The 27638-nt window shown below is 37.8% G+C and overlaps 1 protein-coding gene across 5 annotated transcripts in view; it reads right to left on the reverse strand.

The window, feature by feature from the left end:
• The window catches only part of large2 (LARGE xylosyl- and glucuronyltransferase 2), a 120566-nt gene that overhangs the window by 46052 nt on the left and 46876 nt on the right, over positions 1 to 27638 (reverse strand). Inside the window, exons 1-3 of one of the 5 annotated variants that reach the window (XM_084409099.1) lie at positions 23492 to 23644; positions 23071 to 23173; positions 808 to 896 (exon numbers count right to left, since the gene is read on the reverse strand). The gene's annotated coding sequence lies outside the window, so the exon portion shown is untranslated. Of the gene's footprint in view, positions 1 to 807; positions 897 to 23070; positions 23645 to 27638 lie in introns of those variants that run through there. The other 4 variants (XM_084409100.1, XM_084409098.1, XM_084409101.1 and 1 more) reach the window with 4 other exon arrangements.

Genomic DNA, 27638 nt, shown 5'->3' on the forward strand with positions numbered 1-27638 from the left:
GAGTTTGGTGTAGGTGGTACGTTGCTTTCAAATGTGACCTTTTAGCGCCACCCACCAGACATTTCATTCCCGAGCTGCCGCGATACATGCATGAATCCACATAATAAAATAATGTCACAGTCATGTTTATCTGTTTCGGAGAAAATTGAAGCAGCACTTTTTAGCACCTCTCACTGGACATTTCACTTTGAAACTAGTAGCAACGTAATATCATTTTTGCAAAAATGCTTTTGGAAATGGGTTGGAACTATTCCTTGCAGTAAGCCACCAAACCATAACAAATTTTGGAAATAATCTCATGTGTCGTCCATCCATTTTAGTCACAGGTGCCATTTCCCAGAGAGAGAGACTGGTTCATTTTGCATTTCTGCGATTTCCACAATGACAGTGCTGCAATGATTGTCTCAATTTTGAGAGGAAAAACTTGCAAAACCTAAATTATCTCATTGTCATGAGATTAAAAATAATGCAAAATACTACAACAATTTTAATGCACCCACCATTTTTGCACCTTATTGTATTTAAATGCACAAAATCAGACTTCTTTCTTGCTAATATTTTACCCCTACACTGCCCATATAATTATTAAAATTGTCTATAGTATAGTCTTTAGTGGTGCTTCAAAAGATCAGGAGCCAATGGTTTCAAAGTTGAAAGGTTTGAACCTCACAACGGTTGACCAGTGCACATCATGTCGCCAGGGTTAGCTTGATGCTTCACTGGGTTTCATCGGAAAAAAAACTATGTGTATAGGCCTTTATAATAATATTTCAAATGCTAAAATATAAAACTCTACTGATGACTCACCAGAATGCGTCCTGGAAGATCTATGATGCCAAGAAGACGTGACTGCTGAGTAATCACTGAGAAACCTTTACTTTCAACCTCTCTGAAACCTGAAACATAAGGTGATAAACACTGTTAGACAGATTTTCAACCTTATATACCTACCACATTAATATGCAGCTTCTATTGTACATAAAATATTACATAAACTGAGGCTACAATGTAACTCGGGTGCAAGGGTGAACTCAATGTATCTGTACACGCCTACGGTACTTTAGATTGGCTGCTAAAAACTAACATAGAAAATGAGTCACAAATCAAAAGGAACATTTCCAGCACTTAAACTTGTGCTTTTAAAAGCACTTCAGATTGTTTGGATGCAACTTAACAAGATCATTGATATTGATTGAGGTTGAGTGGAGAAAAGGTCAAACTCAGGGCCGTGTGGTGAACAAATCATGAGTAGATACAGCATCTGTGCTCTGCGGGATGTCGTCCCTTCAACACGTAGCTCTGACTCACACGTCTGTTTGGCTGTAAATTAAACGTGCTTTATCTCTCACTGTTTCTCTCTATGCAGAGACATATTGTGTCCTCCTACCTACAACAAGAGCCTGTTGAACTGAGGATAGCACATCTCAGAGCTCCAGCTGAGAAAGCGTGATCAGCGTGCAAGCCAGAGACGGTATGAGGAGGAGGAGACAGACCACTTGTAGAAAAATGAAAGGGGGATTCGCAATGCTTAGTATGGAAACTGAGTGAATGCTAGTCAAGGCTGGTTAGCGCTGGTTTGGTGCTGGCATAGCAGGAGACCACCATAGAAATGCTGGTTGACCAAGGAATTCTCACTGAGAAGATATTTTGAAGAAAGTTTTTTGTTCATCCAATGAAAGCCAGTGGGGTTCAATGTTGTCTGGTGCTTCGAAATATCTGAATAAAAAAAGTCATACAGGTTTGCAATAAAATTATCATGGCTTCCAGTTAACTATTCCTTTAAGCTAGTTAGCAAGTCTGAATAGCTACATAATCACGTTGAAAGGTCACGCGTGACGTAGACGGAAGTACCAATCCCAGTGTTTTCAAAGCGAACGTGCAAAGACTACGTTAAACACCCGTTACAAAAAAAGGTAAACCAACAATGTCAGACAAGTTTGAAGTTGGTGATTACGTAATGCATGAAGTCCTGGACGTGCATCACAGAGCTAGTGCAGGATGAGCATTTGTGGTCAAAAAGTATATATATAAAAAAAAATTCAATCGTTTCACTAGATAAGACTATTATTACTCGGCTGGGATCATGTAGAGCCCTTTAAAGCTGCATTGAAACGGCAATTTGGACCTTCAAACCGTTGGTCTCCGTTGAAGTCCACTATATGGAGACAAATCCTGGAATGTTTTCCTCAAAAACCTTCATTTCTTTTCGACTGAAGAAAGAAAGACATGCACATCTTGGATGACATGGGGGTGAGTAAATTATCAGGAAATTTTCATTCTGGAGTGAACTAATCCTTTAAGTATGAAAACATTGCATTCAGTTCACACTTAAGTATATTCTTTTAAAATATATTATTTGCATAATAAGTTCTCTTTTAAAAGTATACTAAAGTGCGCTTCTTTCACAAGGGTTATAGCACTGAACAATGTGGCATATTTAGACACAAGATGCTATAGTGAAAACACATCTAAAACAATGGCCTGAACATCAAGTCCATATCAACAGACCACTGGAATGCTATTTCAATTGAATATCTGAATACCTGGCATTCTGAATGTGGTGCTGTGAATCACATGAGCTTTAAATTCCAGTCAAAATTCCAAGACTGATCACAGGACACAGTGCTGTGGGAGGGACGTGCTGGGGATCTGTGGCCTGTGAAGTTGAGGTGGAGTGCGGTTATTCGAAGTCTCCTGTGACTCTCAATTGCAGTGCTGTCACTCCAGTTTGTGTCCAAACAGCATAAGGGGTCATTACGAGACCAAAGTGGAAAATAATGGAAGAGTCATTAAAGCCTGGGGGAAACGATATCTCTCCACAGTGTGGGGGGACAGGTAGACTATTGCCCTGAGGAGATTACCGTAATGAGGTAGAGTGTCTCGGCCAAAAGCTACGTTCACACAGACAGTGTTTGGACTGATAACCATTTTCATTAGCAGGACTGACTCTCAAGTTGTTATATTAAAACAACAGTTTGCAATAGTAGCTTGAATTCCGTATGATTTAACAGTCAAGCTCATTTTCTAGAAAAAAAAAACAAAATAAAAAAAAACAAGGGACAAGTAGCCGTGAAGTATGATTCCATTCACACAGTGCGGTGTGTTCAAGTTTGAGATATGATGACATTATATACCTTTGTAAATTACTATGCTATCATTTATATAAATGTGTATACAACATACATGGGTACATAAAATATAATTTTATATAATCCGTCTGTCATAGTTTAACGTAACTGAGAAACGTCTGTCTCTTATGGTCACCGAGGCTGGATTTATTTTGATCAAAAATACAGCAAAGAAAACAGGACAATATTATTACAATTTAAAATAACTGTTTTCTGTTTGAATATATATTTAAAATGTAATATCTTCCTGTGATGGCTAAACTGAATTTTCAGCATCATTAATCCATTCTTCCGTCACATGGTCCTTCAGAAATCATCCTAATATGCTGATTTTCAGCTCAATATGCTTTCTTATGATAACAATAAGAAATGCTTTCTTATTATTATCAATGTTGAAAACAGCTGTGCTATTTGTGAAAAACATGATACATTTTTTCAGGATTCTTTGATGAATAGAAAGTTCAAAGAACAGCATTTATTTAAATTTTAGGCAACATTTTAGTTTAGGGTCCAATTCTCACTAATAACTAGTTGCTTATTATCACGCATATTTCTAGGATATTGTCTGTTTATTAGTACTTATAAAGCAAATATTAATGCCTTATTCTGCATGACCATATTCAACATCCCTTATTCCTACTACCTAATACCTAAACTTAAAGGGGTGGTATAATGCCCTTTTCACAAGATGTAAAATAAATCTCTGATTCTGTATGTGAAGTTTTAGCTCAAAATACCCCACAGATATTTGTAAACAACTTGTTAAAGTTGTCACTTTTTTAGGGTGAGCAAAAATGCACCGTTTTGTGTCTGTTCCTTTAAATGCAAATGAGCTGCTGCTCCCGGCACAGAGGGCGGAGCTTCAACAGCTTGCACTCACACAGACATGCACTGAAAATGTCAACAACTTTTAACCTTTTATGTTCAAACCGGATTCAGACAATGATGGAGAGACTCAAGAAGAACTGACAACATGTACAAGCAACAGGACGTTTCTGAATGGTTAGTTGATGAATTTATGTAGCTTATGTGAAGCTATCTTCTAGTCATTGATTAGCATATTCTGTTTTGATAATCTATAAATCGTGTTCTGGGGACGGGGTTTATGTAAATTGTAGGGTTTGTGATGTCACTAACCCTGGAGGAATGTCGTGTAGTCTCTACCAGCCGTTTGTTGTAGTCCTTTAAAAGCGATTTCTTTAAAAGCAAATATCTCCCTTTGCTTTGAACTTTGAGCACTGCAACTTTGCAGATGTTGTTTATGCTCAAACAACAACATTACACACTAACTAAAGTTAAAAAAGGTAAATCATAATCAACCACCCCTTTAACAACTACCTTACTAACTATTAATAATAAGCAGTCATTGGGAATTTATTGAGGCAAACGTCATAGTTAATAGTTAGTTAATAGTGAGGACCCTTAACTAAAGTGTGACCAAATTTTAGAATGTTTTGGTTTTTAATTTTTTTTTACAAGTACAACAAGTACTTTTGATCAATTTAATGCATCCTTGCTGAAATAATAAAGTATTCATTTTTTAAACAGTAATGCATATAAAGGGTGGAGAGTGTGTGATCAAAGCCAAAGGAAAAAAAACAAACATAGAACTGGTCTGGAGAAACTTTCCAGGTATGCATACCAGAATCTAATCTCCAGTCAAACAATTCATCAGTCATCGGCATTAAAAAAAACAGTCAATCATCCCATCAAAAGGCCCGATTCTGTTAGTTACCTGCCATGACTGCTCCTATCCATCAAATCAATCTTCAGTCAATCAAAGAGTTGCCATGGCAAATAAAAGTCCAGCAGCTGGGGAGAGGCTCTTAATTTAATAATCAAACAACACATCTGTGTGTGTGTGTGTGCGGGCACCAGTGTTGGGAGTAACGCGTTACAAAAGTAATTAATTACTGTAATGCATTGCTTTTTGCTGTAACGCGGTAATGTAAGGCATTACAGGGGGAAAAAATGTAATATTTTACTCGGTACAAATGTCAGTAACGCGCGTTACAAGCATTGTAAGTTAACCTGGAATAAAGTGGTAGTTTTTTTTCCCTTCATACAAATTCGCCAAAATCACCGCGAGATCAGCAGAGGAGAAACGTCCGCGCAAAATGTTTCACTCCGTTTCCATGGCAACTCTGCGCCGCGGCCGCTCCAGTGTTTGAAAAATAGACAGTATGGGTTTGAAAGCGACATGAATGTTCAAAGTTCACGCGCACGGCCATTGATTAAACCACGTCAAAATCATGCAGCATTTACAAACATCTAGAATTAGAACATTACTTAAATAAAAATCTCATTAATATTACATTATACATTTAAAACTGATTTTGGAGATCTATGACTCGTTCATAGACCAAATGGCCTATGCCCACACTACTGCAGTCACTCACAATAATAATTAAAATAAAATAAAAATATCTGGCTTAGTTATTATTCATTAGTTATTTTTATTTTTGCTAAAGTTTAAGCCTAAAGTTTACCCCGGGCTTAAAGTAAAAAGATGTCTGTACCATGCGTCCATGCAAAGTACCATGGTAATATTTGAGGTACCATGGTTATATCTGAGGTAGTATGTACCATGGTAATATGTACGGCAGAATGTACCATGGTTATATCTGAGGTACTAGGGCATGTACCATGGTAAATCTGAGGTACCATACTATGTACCATAACATACTGTACAGTATAGTACTTCAGATATTATCATGGTACCATGATAATATCTGAAGTACTATAAAGTATGTACCATGGTTATATCTGAGGTACTATGGTATGTACCATGGTAGGTACCATGGTAAATCTGAGGTACCATACTATGTACCATAGTAACATCTACAGTACCATGCAATGTACCATGGTACCATGATAATATCTGAAGTACTATATAGTACCATGGTTATATGTAAGGTACAATGGTACTACCATAGTACTACTATGGTATACCATGGTACTACTATGGTATACCATGGTATGTACTATAGTACATCGTGGTAAAATTTCTTATGGGTCCAAGCTCAGTCGGATACCACATCACCTTCTACTGAATGTGTAATGAGCTAATTGAGCATCATAAGCTACATTTAGATTGCCAAATCCATATTTGCAGTTATTTGGGTGAGAGTAACTTAAAAGTAATGCAATAGTAGTGTAATGCCTTACATTTTAAATACAGTAATATTGTAATGTAACGAATTACTTTGAAATGACAGTAACAAGTAATAAATAACGCATTACAGTTTCGAAGTAACTTGCCCAACACTGGCGGGCACACAGCTCTGCTCCGTATTATGCAGCTATGCCAACACACGCTCTCAATCTAAGACACTTCACTGAGGAATACATTAGAGAGGTATAGAGGTCAGGCAAACAGACTCTAATCAGATCAGCTGCCCTGTCACTAAGCTAACTACAAAGCCAGGACCTACAACAACTGCTTGGTTCCTCAGGGCTCTTCCTCACTGGAGAACATGAGTATGTTTCAAAACCTAGCGAGCTAGTGCACATTTTAAGACCTCCTAGGCATGCATCTGGTGCTAGAGCTGTTCTAGGTAGGCTCCATAAGTATGATGACTTCTAGGGTACCTTCTAGTGAAGGGGTGTCGACTCTCAATAGCTCTAGTGTTGGAATCGACTCCAGGACAGGAATCGACTCCTAGTATCGACTCCCAGTAAAGACGTGATGTGGTGAGTGCCTCAAACCAGTCAGTTAGTTGTGATTGGTGCAAAGAGATAAGATAATTCAATTACTCGTACCTCTTCTTTTTTTCTATGTTCAAAATTAGCAAACGCTAGTATTTTCTATAGAACAACGTTGACATTCATCATTTCAAGATAATGCCATCATGTGTCTAAATTAGACTGTAAAAGTATGCTGTATAAATAAAAAGTATAGTGCTTTGTGTTGTACTTTTTACAACTTTTAGGAGGGGAAAGATACATTAAATGTGTAATAAGAACTGCTATCTTATATTTTTTAATCCTGACCCTATTTTGATTAAAAGCAAATGGAGTCGAGGAGTCGAATCCGCCGACTCCAACATTAGGAGTCGGGAATCGGAGTCGACTCCAAAAAACCCGGAATTGAACACCCCTAGTACGTATCTTCACAAAGAAGCCAATCCCAGAACGCACATCACAATGTCAAAATGATGGTGGACAAAAAAATCATAACGAAAGTTATATTTAATTCAATATAAAATGTATATTTCATTCAAGTTAATATAAAGTGTTACCAAATACACTTTTAAGATTTGAAGTACACTACAAGTGCACATTCAATACAATTAAGTGCACTTCTTGTTCACAAGGGTCAATATGCCTACCAGTGCCCTCTATTCAACATCATTGCATTCTGTCTAACTGTTTTAAAGCGAGAACAAATCCTGTCTGAACAGAGTCTCAGAAGGCAGCTGCCCACGTACTGTTGGTAGACAGCAAGGAAGCTCACTAGGATTTTTGTAAAAGAGCTATATAATATTCAGAATATAAACATGTGTAAGAACGCATGTGAGGAAATTACAATATCATGGCTTGAACACGCCTCACGTTTCTCTAAATTAGCCCCTGCTATTTGCAGTTGCGATGGGAAGAAATTGCCTGTAAAGGAGAAAAAAAAAGATGTACGCTCCGGTGAATAATGCTAAACAACAAACAACAGCCCCAGCCTTCAAGTAGAACAATACCATCATTAGATAACGGGCTGTTCTCTTTTCAGGACCGACCCTCGGGTTAATGAACGTATCTGCATCGCTTTATGCACCATTACATGGCTTTATCTTCCTATGTCACTAATGCAATTCACGACAAAACTCAATGAAGAGACGTTCTGAAATAGCAGTCTACACCAGCCCTGAAATGCCTGGTATGAAAAATACTGAGGAACTCACTAGTGCAACTGAGCTTGGGGGTAAGCAGGTATTTTCTGCCGTTTTGCAAGACCTTTATGCACTTACTGTGGAATATTGTCACCACTGAAAGTATCTGAACATGTTTGAAGTGGAATGAACCTGAGCTGCCCCCAATATTTCCCTTTTAAAATAACATCACAGACAGGTGAAGGTGACATTGCCCAATGTGAAACTCAGGTATTGTACAGAAGATATAAATGTTCTGTAATTAAAAAAATGATTTGTAATGCTGATTTCATCTGAAAACTGCCCTACAACACCTTGCTGTGCTTTGATCATGAAAAAAGAGATATTCCTGAGCTGTAAAATCTGATTGCATGAGGAACATTCAAAGCAGTTATAAAACAGCTGATTTACACACATTTGCGACCGCATATCAATTGAATTTTATATAACAGTGCTCAGTTACTTGGCAACCATAGACAGCCTACAGTTGACCTAATGATTCTGATCATTAACTTGACAAAATTTTCCATCACTTTTTACACAACGCTGCCCCGCCATTGACGAGTTTTTACGGCAATCCATGTTTTCACTGTTATGCTGTAGAGGGCGCTATTACGGATAATCTGAAATAATAATGCATCTCCAGATCTAAAAAAGCGAAAAAGAAACAGAAACAAGTGATAGAAGTATTGCTTATGCACATGTAATCAATCATCAAACATTAAACAGCATATGAATCAAAACTGCCTAAGAATGAAATGTCGACCCACAACGAGATATAGGATTGTAAAGCTTTAGGGGAGTTGGTTGACTCGATCTACTCCATCTATGTTTTTATCATCATTCTGAATCCGGTCCAAATGTAGTCACTGACAATTTGAAAGAATTGTAAGAACTGAAAAAGAAAGAACTGAGCCTCTACTTAGAGGTGCTCTAAGCGATGTCACTCGTTTTTTAGGCCAAAACCTTTTTTGTCACATCCAGCAAAGATCTCCTCACTATCCGCTAGCTGCCTGTCCCCTGAACACACTGTAAAAAAACGCAGTCTCTGCGGACAGCCCAGGCTCCATAAACGGCAAGAAAAACAAACTGGCCCAGCCTGGACCATGAAACATAACAAACAGTGTTCCAGCCAATAACCAACAAGAATGATTTGGGGGTGGGGGTTGGGGGGTTAGTGCGTGTGCACATGAAGGGGGGTGTGGGGAGTGGAGGAGAGAGAAGCATGAAGAAGGAAGTTAGCTACAGGAGAGATGTCCTAGACAACGACAACGACTAACGGTAAAAATGTATATTCTTGAGAATTTTGATACGGCCGACACACAACCAAAGAGACGACGTTACGATGAACAAAGAAGAGGGAAAAGGAGAAGGAACGCGTGAAGTCCCGAATTTACATCGGAAAAGCGTTCAAAAGGTGGCGAGAACTCCGCCGGCAGAAGGGCTTCCAATCCGACATTCAGGTGGCTCTGCTTTTGCTGGACAGGTGGGTAAATCCAGTTTGGTTTTTCTAAATGGTTCATGAATGTTTCAGGAAGCACGGAAGGGAAGGGAAGGGGAGGGGATGAGGAGGAGGGAGGGTCGAGCTTGTTTGACAATACTTTGAACGTCAACAAGAAGTGACATCACCCAATATCGCTTAGAGCAGTGGTTCCCAAACCTGTCCTGGAGGACCACCAACACTGCACGTTTTCTTTTTCTCCCTAGTCAAACACACCTGATTCAACTCATCAGCTCATTAACCCATGTGATAATGAGCTGATGAGTTGAATCAGGTGTGTTTGACTAGGGAGAAAAAGAAAACGTGCAGTGTTGGTGTTCCTCCAGGACAGGTTTGGGAACCACTGGCTTAGAGCTTCTTTTTTATCAACACTTGAATATGGGTAAATGTAATAATATAAAGCAACAATTTTAACAAAAAGCTGAGAAAAATGCGATTTTGGCAATGACTATTGTATATTCAGATATTTATACAATAGAATATTCTGGGAGCCAATTTTGTGAAAATGTGAACAATTTTCTGAGGGACAATTGTTAACATTGAAATTCTAGAGTAGATTTACGCGAGATTACTGGTGTCTTGTTCTCGGGCGAAACATCTGAAGTCAGGAGAAAGATTCCATTTGCCATCTAGTTGCCATCATGCTGTCTAGGAGAAAAAACTGAGATATTAAATTGATCTTGTTAGCAATTGCCCTGCTGACAAAACCAACAAGACTGTGCCCCATCTTTTGTAAAACCAACTAATGACCATCTCTGACCAGATAATAACCAGCCTTGAAAAGCTAGAAACCACACATTTTGCTCCAAAATACATCTATCGTCTCAAACAAAATTGCCTTTCCTTCAGGCACAAAGAAAAGTGAACTTTGTGAATAGAGGTAAAATGATGAACCAAAATAATTACATCAAAAGTTAATAAAAAAAAACAAAAACTAATTGGCACCTTACAAACTCCGTCTATCAGTTACAGTGATGAATGTTTCATTGACTATCTGACGCAAGTGACTCGAATCTGCTCAATTCATTGTCAGCATTGCATCCTGCAGGAATCATAATTGGCTCCCACCCAATTTCTCTTCATTTTCCCTCTCCTCACCACTTTCAAATTCTCCTATACCTCCCGAGCGCAATTCCATCAGGTCCCAATGGCAAAATCAGATCAGCGCCCAATAGCCATTAGCTCCTCTATTTAAAGAGATCTATGCAGTTGTGAAGGCTGCTTAGAGTTAATTACGCTGCCTGTCTGTGTTTAGCCTGTGGCAATACTGCACTCCGATGGGAAGATTATTGAGTTTTATTGCTCTTCTAATGGAGAATCCCCCCCTTCCCCCACTCGCCTCACGTCCATTCAGACCATAGGCAGGGCTATAAACCGCCTCCGAAGCCTTAAAACCGACTTCTGCCCCGAACCGATAAGGAGCTGTAACAAAACACATTGATTTGGCCCATAAGGATTAAAAAGCAAAAGGCACCATCGTCCATCCAGAGTCGATGCAGTTTTATGACACAGTGCTAAAACTCAAATGGCTGCATGGTGCTGGGAGGTTGAGTAAAGTTCACTGGGCCGTTAAGGCATAAAATGGTCAGTGACAGCTGGGGTGTGTCTGTGGATGTAAAGGGCACTATCTGCTCTGTTATTTTAAATTATAATAGTCATACAACAGATAAATCAGGTAACTGTCACTCAAGTTGCCTTATTGACTGTTTCTCAGCTTTAAATGAAAGGAAATCTGTAGGACAAGGGACTTTGTGAATGAATCCGATTTAGACGATTAAAGTCCCACAGGGCTAAAGCTCGCTAAAGTAGCTGGAGCATCTAAATCCCTGGAGGTAGATAAAAACCCTCCAGAATTCAGCAAACAGACAGACAGCTTCAAAGGAAAACACACAATATACAGAGCAGACCCAAAACACAAATTTCTCTTCTGGCCAAAACACTCCTCCAACACAGTTTCCACAGGGCTAGGTAACATTCAAACTGAATAATTTACAATAAGAAATGAATAGTGTTACAAACAACAGCACATATATGACATTAAACGCTTTACTAGCTATCAGTCTTAAGAAGTTGACTGAAGAGTATGAGGGCTTTTATGATGTACTTGAGACATATGGCCTCTCAAGTACTGCCACAGTATGGCATAATCTTTTTTGCATTATTCACTATGCATACTGTGCACATGTTTCGAATCCTATTTTGGCTAAGGCTAAGGTAGCATTAATTGTGTATTTCATAGACAAGGCAATTTCACAAAGCAGTGCATCAAGCTCATGCGTATAGAGTATTGTGCCATTGGCGACATGCTAACAATAAATCAATGCACCTCACTTGAGTAGCACTATTTGGATGATCGTATGTCGGTTTAGAGCATTCCAGATATGGTCACTTATTAGTTTTCTGTTTCATTTAAGATTCAGTCTTGAAAGACAGCTGCCTATGTTGGCAGTAGAGACCGTAAGCCGGGTTGCCAGGTCTGTGCAAAAAAAGTAGTCCAATGGCCAGTCAAAAATAGCCCAAAAATAGCCGAATGCGTCTCTCCTTTTGGCAGATTAATTCTCCACTGAGCACCGAAATTGTACTTACGGGGGTGGAAATCAAAAAAAATTTACCGCGGCAACAACTTCGCGGGAAAACCGTGGACTTGGCAACGCAACACTGACAGTAAGCCAGCTCTCCGGGTTTTGGAACAGAGCTATGGAAAACCTGGAAAGCCAATAGGCTACTGAAAATCCCATTCCATTTCCATTTTAAGATGTTTCCAATGTATCACCCGTGATCATCTTTTTTACCTATTGCTTGACCAGACTGGCAGAAGATCAAAATAAATAAATAAATAAAATTGCACATAACCATATTTATCTCAGAGGCAATGACACCATTCACTGAATTAAACATGCAATGTAAAGAGGTCATGTGATGACAAGCATATCTGTTGTAAACTGTTGTAAAAAGGCATACTGTTTGAAACCAGGGTATCTGCAAGTCTAATTTATTACTTTTAAGACCTTTTTTAAGACATGCACAAATAACAGTCTCTGCGTGTATCTCAGATTCTTGAACTTAATTAAACAAACTGGAGCACACATTTAACTGCAAAACAGGACATGAATTAGAGGTTGATCAATATTGGATTTTGCTGATACGATGTGTTTGAATAAAGGCATAAAAAGACTACTGTACCAATACTAGTAAAATCAATATATTGAATATGTTAAATTATGTTCTTAGTCTTTTCTTTCATGTAATGGGGTATCCCTGATAGAAGCCACAAGAATGCAGAATACGGGACTTTTATAAGCCCAAAATGCACAAGGACTCTTATTTTGAAATATCAATGCTTTACAATTGTAGCTGCTCATTCAAAAAGATGGAGATAAAATATGCACTCTTACAACCAGATACAACATATTGTAATATAAACACCATAAAGTAAACATTGTCATAATTCATCAACAGTAGATTATGAGCAATCGCTTGGCATTAATGTGTGGTATTCAGTGATTGCAACTGCACTGAAACATCAAGCCTGTAGAGTAGCGTTTTGATTTTAAACTGGCAGTGCTCGCATTTATTTATATATCACAAATCTTGATTTTCCATCCCCAAAATTGTTAAAGACTCGCGGGGACACTGGTTTTAAAGACATTTAAAAAACAGTAGGCAGTATATAGCATACAAGCTAGTATTTGTTCTACCTGAGTTGTTCACATTCGAAATTATGCATTTCTATGGCAACACTATCAACCCAGTGGCCAGGTGGTACAGCAGTTACTGCCACATGGTGCAAGTCGGAGCTCTCGGTAATTGTAATTTACGAGTTCTACTTGTAATGAACGAGTTCTACAAGGTTTTTACAAGTTGAAATCTCGTAAGTACGGTCATTTTAACATGGTGTGAACGCAACTCTAGTATTAGAGCTACATTCAAAAATAGCTAAATTCTTTTCCATTGCACTGGAGACAAACATGGAGGTTCTGTTTCATAAAGTAGATCCAATATCCTTATATTTTTACACAATGTGTGAATGCAGTTCATAAATACAACAGTGTCCTGTGCCATGGCTTTTACTAACAGCAAGTCTTTGAACGCACATCACACCTCTCAGGGGAAAAGACAACAAGACGAATTATCAGGTAATGTTCCATTAACAGGCAAGTGCTGCTAATGCATCCATAAACACAATTACAATGAAAAACAAGCACAGCGTGAGCAGGGCAGCTGATATTTTTATATTTATTTGCTGATATTATATTTGCATGACCATTATAACTGACTGAGTGAACATGTGATGCCGGTCGACAGCAAATCTCAGATCCTCACATGTTTGTGTCACCCTGGATCTCTCTCGCTTATGCAGCAAAGCAACTGTCCTTACAGAATATTTAACAATATCTTCCCTTTTCTCCCTCGTTTTCTTTCCTCCACCCCCTCAGCTCGTCAAACGAGTCCTTAGTCAGCAGTAAATTCCACACTTCCAAGGATTTGGCCCAGCGTGATCCGTCACGCAGTCTCCAGGCAGGAGAAGTAGAGGAGGAAGAGAGCCTGAGTTCAGCTGGCAAGCAAAAGACCATGGGGGATTGTGGGTAAAAGACCAGCCATTCCAAACAGTCCATCAGACAGAGTACTAAGTATATATATATTCAGTGCACTCACGTTAAGCAGTATGTACTAGATAGAAATCTCAACTGCTTGATTGTTATAGTCGGAAAAATGTAACTATATTATTGTTCAGCGATAAATTCAAATTTGGATATACATCCTACTTTACCTGTATACATACTCACATAAAGTAATATATAGCAAATTTCGGCTGTGTGATTATATAAGCGCAAAAATGTAAACTATTATCGCACAGCTCTATATATAAAGTCGGATATATATTATATCAGACTTTATCCGCATACATAGTAGACTCTTATATGCACTCAATAAGAAACCACAACTGCCTGATTTTACTTTGTTGCAAAATGTTGCCCAGGTCTTCATGTAAAGGTGAATATATATCAAGTTCTGTCATGAAACTTTAGATGGCGCAGGGTGATGGGTCCTTAACGCAACCTGATGACATTATTACATGTCACGTGCTTACTACATGGCACAAGCTGATTGGTTCCTATCGCATCTGCAGCCAGAGAGCTTGCTGCTCAACATTTTAATAGCTGGTTAGCGTTATTAACTATAGCAGTTTGTAGCACATTTTCAGAGAGGTTCTTCTGAAACCCTCCACCTCCCCCAGCTCCACCTGTATAGATCTGCTACGGGTAATTATGCTATTTGTGCAGCAGCAGTATGCTCACAGCAGCATATCAGTGTATGTATAGGCAGTGGCAAGTCCTTGCACTTGCTCTAAGCAGCAGCAATAATCTACAACAACAGCAACAATATCAACAGCAGCAGCATAGAAGATCTATTCCACCAAGATCAAATATAAGAACATTGTCATATCTTCCATGAGCTGTCATGATAGAAATATGTATGTCCATCTTTATCCACATACATAAAGCATGCTCATGTAGGGCATTATATACTGAACAGCATATCTCAACTGCCTGAATTTTTATTTCGTCACAAAATGTAACTGCTGCTCTTTACATAAAGTTGGAAATATAAGTATGTCCATCTTTATCCGCAAACATACAGTATACTCATGTAGAGCGATATATGCTATAGCATATCTCAACTGCTTGATTGCATTCATGCAGTAGTATCATCACAGAATTTAAACTAGGCCAATATTATCACCCAACTCTAATCTGCTTAATTTGACTATAATGCATGAAGACATTAAGATATTATAAACATTAGCATTAGTGGTCGACGGATATATCGCCAAGGCCAATATATCGGCTGATATTTTTAAGTTTTTAAGTTTTTCTGATTGGCCGATGTGTTGGAAGCGGGACTTTTATTTTGACGGTGAACACCAGCGCCTGAGAACGAAGAGAACGGCAGAGCCTGATCACACAGCGCTCACTCACATTCTCCGTCTTCATTAGTTTACGATCTCTGTCAGTCATATCTAATACTTTGAACTGGTAAACAAAGAAAGTAAATGGTAAGCGAAAAAGTAAAGCGTTTCCTTTATATTATTTGTAACAGAAAAGGGAAACAATCAGGCTAAAATACTTTCTCATTTACCGCCAACATTCAGCAAATGCGCATCTACATCATTTAAACAAATATCTGAATATCTAATAAACATTTAATTTCACAAACCTTGCAGATTTAATGGAATCCAGCTGTGACATCTTGTGAAGTGTGCATTTGTAGCCTGATAAACGTGTTACTGCGAGTGACGGTCGGTCCGTGCGAAGTGAGTGAATGCGAACAGAAGATCAGCTTCACAGGACACGCGATCGAAAAACTAAACTACGGTAACTAAAATATGCTGTGCTATATCCAGTTACATCCACTGTGTCATATTCATATCGTTTTCACTGTGTGCTGTATGTAAAATTAGCGTTACCTTGTCTTTATTTGAAAAACTATACCATTGCGCATGAAATTACCAGATTACTGAGTGCCCTGTTACAGTGTTTACTTCCTTTTTATTCACAAATTCATATATTTTTAAACAATTACTTTATTTGTAAAAAAAACTGCAACAGGACTGCAGATTCAAGAAGTTGCCATTCTAAAGTATAAGCATGTTTAATTGAAAGATTTGTTTTCTAATTTATTTCCAATTTATTAAATATTGATTAAAATAAATATAAAGTATATATATATGTATATATATATATATATATATATATATATATATATATATATATATATATATATATAATATTGGCTTTATATCAGATATATAAAAAAAAACAATATCCGTCGACCACTAATTAGCAACATGAATTTCTGTAAAGCTGCTTTGAAACAATGTGTATTGTGAAAAATCGGACTTGACTTCACCTGACGGTAAGGACATTCTGTGAGGGTTCGTGAATAACGACATACTTCTATAATGACGATAAAAAGAAAAGCAACAGCACACAAATATCAGATCTCACTGTGGACCGGCCTTTAACAATAGGCCCTCCGCTTGCTTTTTCCCAAGACTCTCGGGAGATCGCTCTGTGCAGAGAGATTTGGGCATTGAGGTTTTTAGATAACCTCCCCGGTGTCCTTTGAGAACTCACTGCAGGGGCCGGGCCCCGATCCTCGTCCCCCAGGACAGCCATATTCTCTATTCTCATTCATCTGACTTCACATGTGGAGAAAACCAATGAATGTGGCTTAATATAGCTGCAATTTGGTGCATTGTGGGGGATGAGACATTTTGATTGTGGACCTGTGATTGTACCCAAATGGAAAAAGAGCCCGGGGGGCTTCATCACACACTTGTCTTGCTAAACATTTAATGAAGTAGATGTGCTTCAGAAACTAGCTAATATGAATAGGCTGCAGATTGTTGCGCTAAAGCGCTCTCTTATGAAAAATAAGTGCTTAATTGTATTAAATGTGCACGTCTAATGTACTTCAATTTTTTGAAAATATATTTCTAAAAAATGAATTGCAGATAATATAATATTATTGAAATAAAAGGCTACTTAAGTGTACTTTAAGAGAACACTTTCATTATTGCTTTTTTAAAACTGAAGAACACTTTTAAAAAGTGCACTTTGTAATAATGTCAAATTTAAAGTTTTACTTTATAGTACATTTTAAATCATTATTTTTTAATAATCTTTTGACATGTTTCAAAGAAGTACACTTATTTTGATGTGTTGATCATACTAAAGTTACTAAAGTACTTGATTACAATTGTAACTGTTATTCTGTACATTTACATATTTTATTAATTTTGCAAACACTTTAATCATATTTCAAAAACAATCGTACAAATTATAAAATTACATATAGTCCTGCTGGGGTAAAAAAAAATACAATAAAAAATAACTGCATTTAATATAAATTTAAACTATAAACCATTTTCATTTAATTGTAAATAACGACCATGAAATAAACGATCTTAATGCTGGTTTGCGGAGATTCTTTGCCTCCATGTCATGCGTTAAAATAGTTGAATGCACAGCTATAGCCATGGATCATCTATTATATAAATGCTCTTTTTAAAAGTATGCCAAAGTGTACTTCTTTTTCACAAGCGTTATGTAAGAAAATGACACACAAAACCAGAGCTAGCCTGCTGTAATGCAAACGCCATAAACCGTTCACACCTACGGCAGCTGATCAGGCACATTCCCCACCTCCTACTTGAAATCCAACAACACAAGATTGTGAGATTGTAAAGGGCCTTTATATGTGTAAAAGAGCCAGGCGGGGGTTACGAATGTGAATGATTTAGCTGAAGGATCATCACAACTGGTCGTAACCACACATATGTATACGCTGGTGGTTCCTCAAAAATGACTCTAGGGCCTTGGAGACACCAGATTTTAATTAAAAAAGAATCAATGGCTTTTGGCATTGGCCTTATCATTCTCATTCTCAGTACCTTCTCTGACCCTGGGTCAAGGAGAAAAGGGAGGAATGATGCGATGATGGAGTTACTGAGGGCTTTTGTTGAACATAATGTTTGTCTCCTCACCCTGAGCAAATGTACCAACAAATGTCTTCAGTGAAGAGTTGTAGACAATGTTAGATGAAAGCGAGTCAGACGTGTTGTTCTGACAGGGTTTCTGTTGAGGCTTGACGTTGCGTTCTTGTATAGGGAGGAAACAAAGGTAGTTTGTGATTAAATAATTAATGTTTAGGCAAATATTCTGAACATCGTTTCCACTCTTTTTCCCTAATCGATCATAGTCTCAGCACGTGCAGTGGTGCGACTTACAACATATCTAATGAAATAATTATGGCAGCGTCAATGCAAGAACGTATCTTCAAACTATATGAACATATTAGTTGTATAGAAAGTACACTTTAAAAGTGTATTTAAAAAAAAATACTGTACTTGCAATATAATATCAATGAAATAAAAGGCTACTTAAGTGTACTTGAAAAGACACAGTGTTGTTCTTAACACACTGAAAAAGTATGTACACACTTTAAAAATACACTTTTAAAAAGTGCACTTTCTAATAATGTCAAATTAAAGTTTTAATATTCTTTTGTACACTTATTTTGATGTGTTGTCTAACATTTTAAAGCACATCTACAGTACTTGATTATAATTTTGGTTTGATATTATACATTTGAATGAATATATTTTAAATGCTCTAAATCGCAACTTCCTTATTACACATGTGTAATTACAAATATATTTGTTTCAAAAGAAATTACATTAAAGTTTAGTTTACTGTTAATGCTTGCCAGCACATTCAGCACAACACTTTAGCCAAATTTCAAAGATAATAGAAGTAATTGTGAAATTGCACATAAAAAATGTTCTTCAGTCCTACTTAAGTGGGACAAAAAGTGCAGCTATATGTAATAGTAAACTATAATACATTTAAATGCTATTAAGTGTTCAGAAAAAAATAGTGCATCAAGTGCAAAGTCTAAAGTGTGCTTCTTTTTCCAAGTATACACACAATCTTTTTCTTTAAATGGCAAAAAAAACTAAAAAAAAAAAAAAAAAACTTAGGCATTAGGCCTATACATTTTTTTGTTTGCATAAATTTTGGTCACACTACATCTTTGGTAGAACATAACACACAGTGAGAGCAACATATCGCGCTCCTGCAAGTATGCTGGTTAAAATCTGTAATATTTCATTATGCCTAACCTCATTCCTCCCCTATAATTTCCTGTCAGCCATCACTATCCCAATGAATGAATGCCAAAAGTGAGGACTGTAAAGCTGAGAATTTGTCTCAAGACCATTCATTTTCTTGCTACTTCTATATGTGTCAGCAGAAGATCAATTAAAAACTGTTTTTTTCTGGAGTGCGCCAATAGCGGCCGCGTGTCGTGGGTGCTGACCCGCCAGTCATTAATGCTCTCAGTGCATTTCTGTGGGTGCATTGAAGCAGGATGTGGGCGGTAAAGCCAATCCTCATTTCAGGGTCACTTCAGTTCTTCTCTCAGCGCTGTCTTGTATAACACTATTCACGATATTCACCTTTAGTCTTTATTTTTATGTTTCAGCTAACGTGAGTGTGGGATTATACGTTACTGCACCAAAAACTCGGCCATCAAACCATCAAAAGCTCCTTTGCTGTAACTGACCTCGATGCTAAAAACAGCATTGTGGAGTCTTGCATTGCATAACTCATCTCACAACAAAGAGAGGCCTCTAGTGTTAGCGATGAGACCTGTGGCAAGGTTTTCCATTAAGACTGAGAGGTCACAGATATCTGCGTGCACCTGTGAGACTGAGCTTATGATGTGCTAATCACTGTGTGTGACCATAGGCTGTAAAACCAGCATGCAAACAACCCCAGTTCTGTCAAACCAACTTTACACGAGTCATGAGTCACTTCTAGAGCATAAAGTGTGCAAGATGTGGGGGGTGTATGGTCACAAAGATATGTTATATTCATATTAGATAGATAGATAGATAGATAGATAGATAGATAGATAGATAGATAGATAGATAGATAGATAGATAGATAGATAGATAGATAGATAGATAGATAGATAGATAGATAGATAGATAGATAGATAGATAGATAGATAGATAGATAGATTAACTCATCCATGATGAGAAAATGTAATATAAATATATGCTGCTTAATTAAAAAAAAAATCCTCCAGACCAAGAAAAATCAGGATAAAGTCAAGATAAAAAAGATAAATCAAGATTTTGTAGCAATAATTTAAAGTGGCAAGAAAAAAACTATTTGTCAAGAAGATGAAAAAAATTATACAGTAGATATCTTGACAAATATTTATTCTCTTGACACCTTGAATTGTTGCTAAAAAAAATCTTGGTTTATCTATCTATCTATCTATCTATCTATCTATCTATCTATCTATCTATCTATCTATCTATCTATCTATCTATCTATCTATCTATTCAATTTCTTATATTTTTCCTTATTACTTTTTCTCCATTTCTGGTCACTCCTACCCCTTAATCTTGAAATTTCGGCAACATCTACCATTCAGTTAGCCCACATTAATGTGAAGCACACTGAATTTATAACATTTACTGAGAGTGACACAGAGAGAAAGATGAAGGAATAACAGATGAGTAACCAGAGAAGGATGAAAAGGGGCTGTTTGAATGCTAAAATGTGATTTGAATCAGAAACAAGCTGTTTCGGCATCACTCTGGGGGTCACTATCCTTGCAATTCTGTCAGCAAACTGCCCTTTTGGTGCAATCAGGGAGCCTGTTTCATTTCTTCAAACGACACTGTTGATACTACACAGGACAAGGTGATAAAGGATCACTGTCTTTCTCTCAAGGAAGGCCATCTGTCAGACCTTGTGCGTGTGTGTGTGGTTCAGAAGGATAGAGTGGGCATCTAATCATCCTAAGCCAAGCTTTAGACATGTGTGTGTACACAGTTGGTGACCACCATCACGATCACAAACAGGGCCTGTTCACAACAACGAGACGTGAGAATGAGTGACGAGACTGAGCTCTGTACTGTCAGTAAACCGCTTGCCGTCGTTCCAGCAGGCTATAAAATGAGTGTAAATGTCCTGCAAAACCAACAGAAATGTGTCAGCACTATTACAGGAAGAGTAAAGCTTTGGTTCGGCTCAGAGGAAGCCTTTAACACTACTTTACATTCTCCTGCTCGTATATCATGAAGTTACCTCAGAAAATGAGTTAAGTAGGAATGGCACTTAAGACATGGATATGAACAGTGACACGAAGCATTAACTTTATGAGATGTGAAACGAGGACAAGGCAATGCGATATGATGATTTAATTATCATATAACAAGATTAATATTTTGCCATTGCTGTAACATTTGTCTTAGTATACTGGACTTGTAATGGCAGGGACCCTTACTAAAATATGATGGCAGCTGTATATTTTCACGTAGCCTGTAAAGACCCATTTATGATATTATAAAGAATTTAGTTTATAACTTTAAATTGTGTCACTGACATAAAGCCAATTATCTGTAAAATATTTAGTTTACCTTGACTCTTCTACTCACTATTAAATATATATTTTAAGTGAATAAGGTTCAATTTGAATGCCCAAAATACATATATATTATAAAATATTTCTTGATATGTATTTTCCTCTTTTGATTTGTTTATGATTTACATTTGACTATTTACTACATTTTTAAGCCAACATGAATTGCTTTTCCTGAAAGACAAATGGAGCTAGACCAAATCTGAATTTGCTAAAATGATGACTAAATATGTGTTTGGCTATTGGTTAACATTATCCAATTCACATGGGTCAAATGATTTCATCGGAAAAGCTAAATCATTTCTTTTTGAGGAAAAATTACAAAGGCTAACCATGTTTGAATAATGTGCACTGATGAAACATTCACAATAAGAGTGGTTTTATGTGTATTAAGAAAGTAAATAGGGACTATTTTGATGTTCACTGTAATTGCAGCAATTTTGTTAAGCACCAAAAATACAAATCTCATTGTACCCTCACAATCATGATGAAAAATAAAGACGTGCATAAGCTGGGAAAGGTTGAACTGATTGACTTTACGTCCCACAAGCTTACTGTCACAAACAAGACGAAGAGATACACACCTGTTTCACACACGCAATTTCTCACAATCTCACCCTTGAGTGCATGCACACAAACATGAACCCCTCCCTGAGTGTATAAACACTCGCACACACTGATTGAAGATCGCTCAGCTTGTGTGAAGTGAAACAGGGACAGCGCTCTGTGGAGAGCTGAGAGTGTGAGATTGCTAAACGCTGATATACAGATGTGTGAGTGGAGAGAGAGAGAGATACTGGAGTGTGTTTCGAGAATAACAGCTGCTTGGGAGGATCACAGGGAGTCCTACATTTTGTGCTTCAGTGGAGAGAAATGTGGTTTAATTAGCAGTAACCTTTTCGGTATCAAGAGACTAGCCCATCACATGGCAGTACACACACACACACACAGCCAGTAGTTAAAAAGCGGCCATCCTCGGCCACAAGGGCAGAAAGTTTTAATATGACAACCAGCGGCTTCTGGTGTCAAGGTGAGTCAATGTTTATGTGCAAATAAAGCATGTCATGTTTATAAATCTGTAACAGTGCGTTCACTACTGAAGGGATTCACATGTTAGGGGTCAAAAAAATCAGTGCCTAATCTGTGAGAAATAATAATCTGTAATAAATATTTTTTTTTTTTTTTTATTATTGCAAATTATATTGTCTAAACAATTTGAATGAGTGGTTTAAATGGAAATGATAAGAATGTTTAAATATTTGGTTTGTCTCTTTTACGTTAATGGCACATACATTTATGTAGAGGATCATGTTCACGGGAATAATTTTATTAAATAGCAACTTGAGCTTCACTGAAACCAAGAACATCTGACTGCCTGTACAAATGAGTTCACATACTATATACATAAATATATAATTTTATATAACCTTCAAATATATTATAATTTTTTTCAGTATTGAGGGTTAAATGTTTTTTTTTTTTTTTTTTTATATATATATATGGCATTATAATATATTTAATATAAACAAAACCTGATACACAAAAGTAAAACAGATGAAAAAAAAGTTCTCACCCTTTTTCACCTTGTCTTGTGCGGCAGCTTCAGCGTGAAATGAAGTATACAGCAATCCCAATATCCATCACAATATCCATCCCAAAATTCCAGCTGCAGACTTCTGGATAGATCCACACAAGTGAGTGAATTTGAGAGACAGGTGTGCCCTCAGTGTACGAACTGATGATTTCAGTGCATGATCACAAAGACAGAGAGAAAGAGAGAAAGGAAGAGAAGGACCTCTCGAATGAAGCCTGACAAGTCTGAGAGGATCAGTGCGTGACACAAATATCCCTCACTCTTTTAGAAACAGGGTGAAAAAAGACACTCCGGAATTTTAGAAGAAGAGTCCCAGGAAGGTTGAAATAATATGTAGTCCATGCCTCAAAGGATAAGAGAGACTCCTAAAAGAGACAGACAAGGGACAGTGAGTCCTTACCCTGAGGCACTCCTAGAAGAAGAAACCGGTGCTGAGCATCCCTAAATCAGCTTTCTGTCCCTTGCACGAACACATTCATGGTCCTCTTCCATCTTCCTCACGTCTCGGGGCTTGTGAACAGTGTTAATCTCTCGCCGTTGTGCTCTGATCTGCAGCTGAAAGGTACAGAATAAGCGAGGCACCTCCCCCACCTCTGCTAATCCGGCCCACTCTGTGACAGCCCCTTTTTACTGCAACCAATCAGAGCGAAGGCTCCGCCTCCAGGTCTGCCTCCATCCTCTCCCCCCTCTCTCATGCACTAACATTGACACACTGGATACTCTATTACACTGGACAGTCTGATGCAATAAAACTCCAAAGTCTGGATCTGAAAATGTACAGATGGGGGTTCAGCAAATACTCCACTAAATGTTCAATTATAATTTGTGTTGATGTGAGTCATTTGTTTTCAATAAGAGTTTATTTCTTAAGAGATGAGGCAAGCTGACTGTTGGGTATATGCAACAAAATTGGAAGGAAAAAATACAAATGATTTCAAGTGTCTCGATAGATTCTCTAAAGCCCTATACGGGATTAACAATACAAGGGTGGATGGAGTAATGCAATTTTACCACAGGACGTCGCACGGGATAAGATATCTCACTAAAACTAGCAGAAGTGGGAGGGATGCGCAAACACATATAATCGATATTTATCCATAGATATCCATATTTATCTATATATATAAAAATGTTATGTCCGGTCAAACGATGTATTAATTAACTTCAGACTGTATTATGTTGGTAAAAGGCACTTACCTAACGCTAAAAGATGTTTTGTGCATCTAACAAGTGCTTTCGATCTTCTTTCTGATCTGAATGGTGTGTGGAAAACACTTGAGTTTTGCCACAGAGACTTCTCCCAGGCAGCGTCTAGAACGCAACTGAATGCTTTTTCAAGCGTCTCCATACTTGAAAACTAACTTTTAAACAGGAAATGATGAAATATTTACGTACATATTTACAGCGGGTCTATTTGCACGGGATTAGTATTACCTGAGGTAATTTTTACTGACCTTTTTACTGAAGGTAAAAGTAGACGTAATCTTTACTGACATTGTCCGTAATGATTACTGAGATGGCACATTCGGACGGGACTAAAATCACAGAGAAACTTTATTACTTTATAGTAATAAACTTTATAACTTAATTATTACTTTACCCCACCTCTCCATGTTAAACTAGTCCCATCCGAATAGGGTTTAAGACAGCAATTAGGTTGTAGATATTTGTTTTGCTACTCACATCTTTTTTGTGTGAAAAAGACACGTGTCTCCTCTTGAGCATCAGAGACCTTAACAAACTGCTTAGATTTGTCATGATACCAAAGCATTCAATTAAAAGTCACAGATCTCAATCTGAACATTTATCAAATAATCTGAACTGCTATCAGTGTTCATTTTATAGCTCTATTCTCTTACTGTATGTCTACAATTGACTCATTTTAGTTTTCACAATGAAATAAAAGTTGATATAAAATCAATGAAAATAAAAATAAAATAATAATAAAATAACTAAGAACTTCATTAGGTCTGTTGTGAGCAACAGATGAGCAACCTCTGAGCCTCAAATTAGCCTCTGGGTAGTTTAACTTTATGAAAATGTGCTGAATTAAAATGACAAAGTGGAGCTCACATTATCTTGCTCATTGTATGGTTGGATACTGTTAAGTGTACAGTTAGGAACTCTCCTTTTCCGCAACTCTAATTCAAGATAGGGTCGTAAACATTAGAGGGTCTCAACGATTTATTGGTGAAGAGAAATGAATCGCTTGATACAGTACAGTTGTTTTATTGTCATTTCCAATTCAGCTGTAATTTCTCAAATTCTGCAAAAAAGCGTGAAAATATTATTTAATTGTGTGTGTTTAGAATGCATAAAATGCAAATGATTTTGTCCTTTTATTACAAAAATATAAAAAATAATAATAATTTTAACCATTGAATGCTGTAAAGAATGCAGAGTATATAATTTGAGATGTGTTGGAAAAGACACCTTCAGGAAACAAAACAACTGTTTAACATTGTAGATAAATTATATAAACTAGTGAGAGTGTGAAAAGTGTGTTTAAAGAGAGTTTCACAATGCCCATAGTAAAAAAAAAAAACAGTTTTCTTAAAGGGCATTTACACTGAACTGACATGCAGGCAAAGCAACCAAAACTCATTCAGTTTCTTGAGATGCCAGTTGGCGATGCAACTAAAAGTTGAGCAAAGTTCAGTTTTATGTAAATACAGAGTGGCACAATACGGCATATACAAACGGGAATGCAGATAGCTTAAACAGCTGTATTGACCTCATGGAAACTGAACTCCTACTGCAACTAACAGTAAGCTACTTGGCGACCTCCAGCTGTCAGTGTGAATGCATGCAAGTTCACACTTTTTAGATGCATCTCAGTTAGTACAAGTGTTAGTAGACATACAAATTGTTTTCACAATGGGCATTCACACTGACAGCGATTTGCCGTGACAAAGAAACCAAAAGTCAGTCAAGTTCAACGAGAGTTAGGAATTTAGGATGACATGACTGACGGCAACAGTTGGCGATTCAACAAAGTTGAACGAAGTTCAACTGTATGTAAATGCTCATCAACATGTTGCGATGACTACCAATGCAGAAAAGTGGAGCAAAACCAGCGACTCATGATATAAATGGATACATCAGTCGAGCAAGAATGCCTACTAGTGACCAACAGTGGGCGGCCTCCAGCGATTCAGTCGCTGTCATTTTGAACATATGGTCACACAACACAATTTTGTTGCATATATCTCATTACTGTTATGAAGTTTCCTTATCCGCAGCACTAATCTAAGGTGAGCGGTAGACATGGAAGTGTGACAGTGATTTATATGGGTGACACAAATTGTTTCACAATGGGCGTTCATACTGACAATGATTTGCGTGACAAAGCAACCAAAAGTTACTGAAGTTCAACGAGAGTTGGCAATGTAAGATGACATGACTGACGGCAACAGTTGGCGATGCGACAAATTTGAACAAAGTTCAACTTTATGTAAATGCACAGCAATGTGATGCGATGACTACCAATGCAGAAAGTCGAGCAGAACAAGCGCCTGATACAAATGGATACAGTCGAGCAAGGATGCCTTCTAGTGACCAACATTGGGCGGCCTCCAGCGATTCAGTCGCTGTCATTATGAACGTATGGTCACACTTTTAGTAGCATATGTCTCAGTACACTCTGGAAGTTTCCTTATCCGCAGCGCTAATCCAAGGTGAGCGGTAGACATGGGAGGGTGACGGTGATTTCTCGCCCATATGGGCCTGTCAGGACTGCACCTGGAGGATAGGAGCTTGGCAGTGCTTTTGAGCGCGAGTGTGTTTGCACGCATGCTCAGAGCATCAGTAAATTAAGAGTTCCTCAACGAGTCCAGTTGATGGTCAGAGGTCATCCCCTCTCTCCAGTCTGTTGCCCGAGTCCTCTTTGCAGTTTTCCGTGCTCTTTTTCACCCAGCAGACAGAAGGCATTATTTTCAGCCGGGCGTCACAGACATGCACCATCACACCAAAGCACTTCATGCTCCAGAAATCGTAGAGTTGCACAAGAGCCAAATACAGACAACACAACCCCCCATGAAGCACCTGCCTCACACATGCGGGGAGCTCTGGCGGAGCTGTGAAAGTAGTCAGTTTGTTGACAGCTGTTTGTCGAGATGGGAGGTATTGATTGTATCTTGGGGGTGGTGTGAGGTTGTCTCTGTCTCTCTCAGGACTATCCACCTCCATCCTTCTTTATTCCATCTCTCTCTCTTTGTGCCTTACTGGACAAAGCGAACGCCTCTGGGGAGGATGCCTGCCAATGTCCAGACAAGTGCTGAATATTTGATGCGTCCCCAGTGGCATCGGGAGTCTGTTAATGGCTATCTTTAACATACGACCCCCTAGATCAAAGGCTGTGAACATACTCTATCAATAATGTACCACGGCAGACCAAAATTAACACACAAAGATGGAATGGAAATGGAATGACAGTATAGACCTTTGTGGTTAGATATTCTGTCATATCATTGTCAGCGCTTTGCAAAAAAAGTCTTGTTCATTTTGCAGCTTATTCAACCAGTTATAAATATCATATATTTTCCAAA

The sequence above is a fragment of the Rutilus rutilus genome, assembly GCF_951802725.1.
Source record: "Rutilus rutilus genome assembly, chromosome: 5".
NCBI lineage: Eukaryota > Metazoa > Chordata > Actinopteri > Cypriniformes > Leuciscidae > Rutilus > Rutilus rutilus.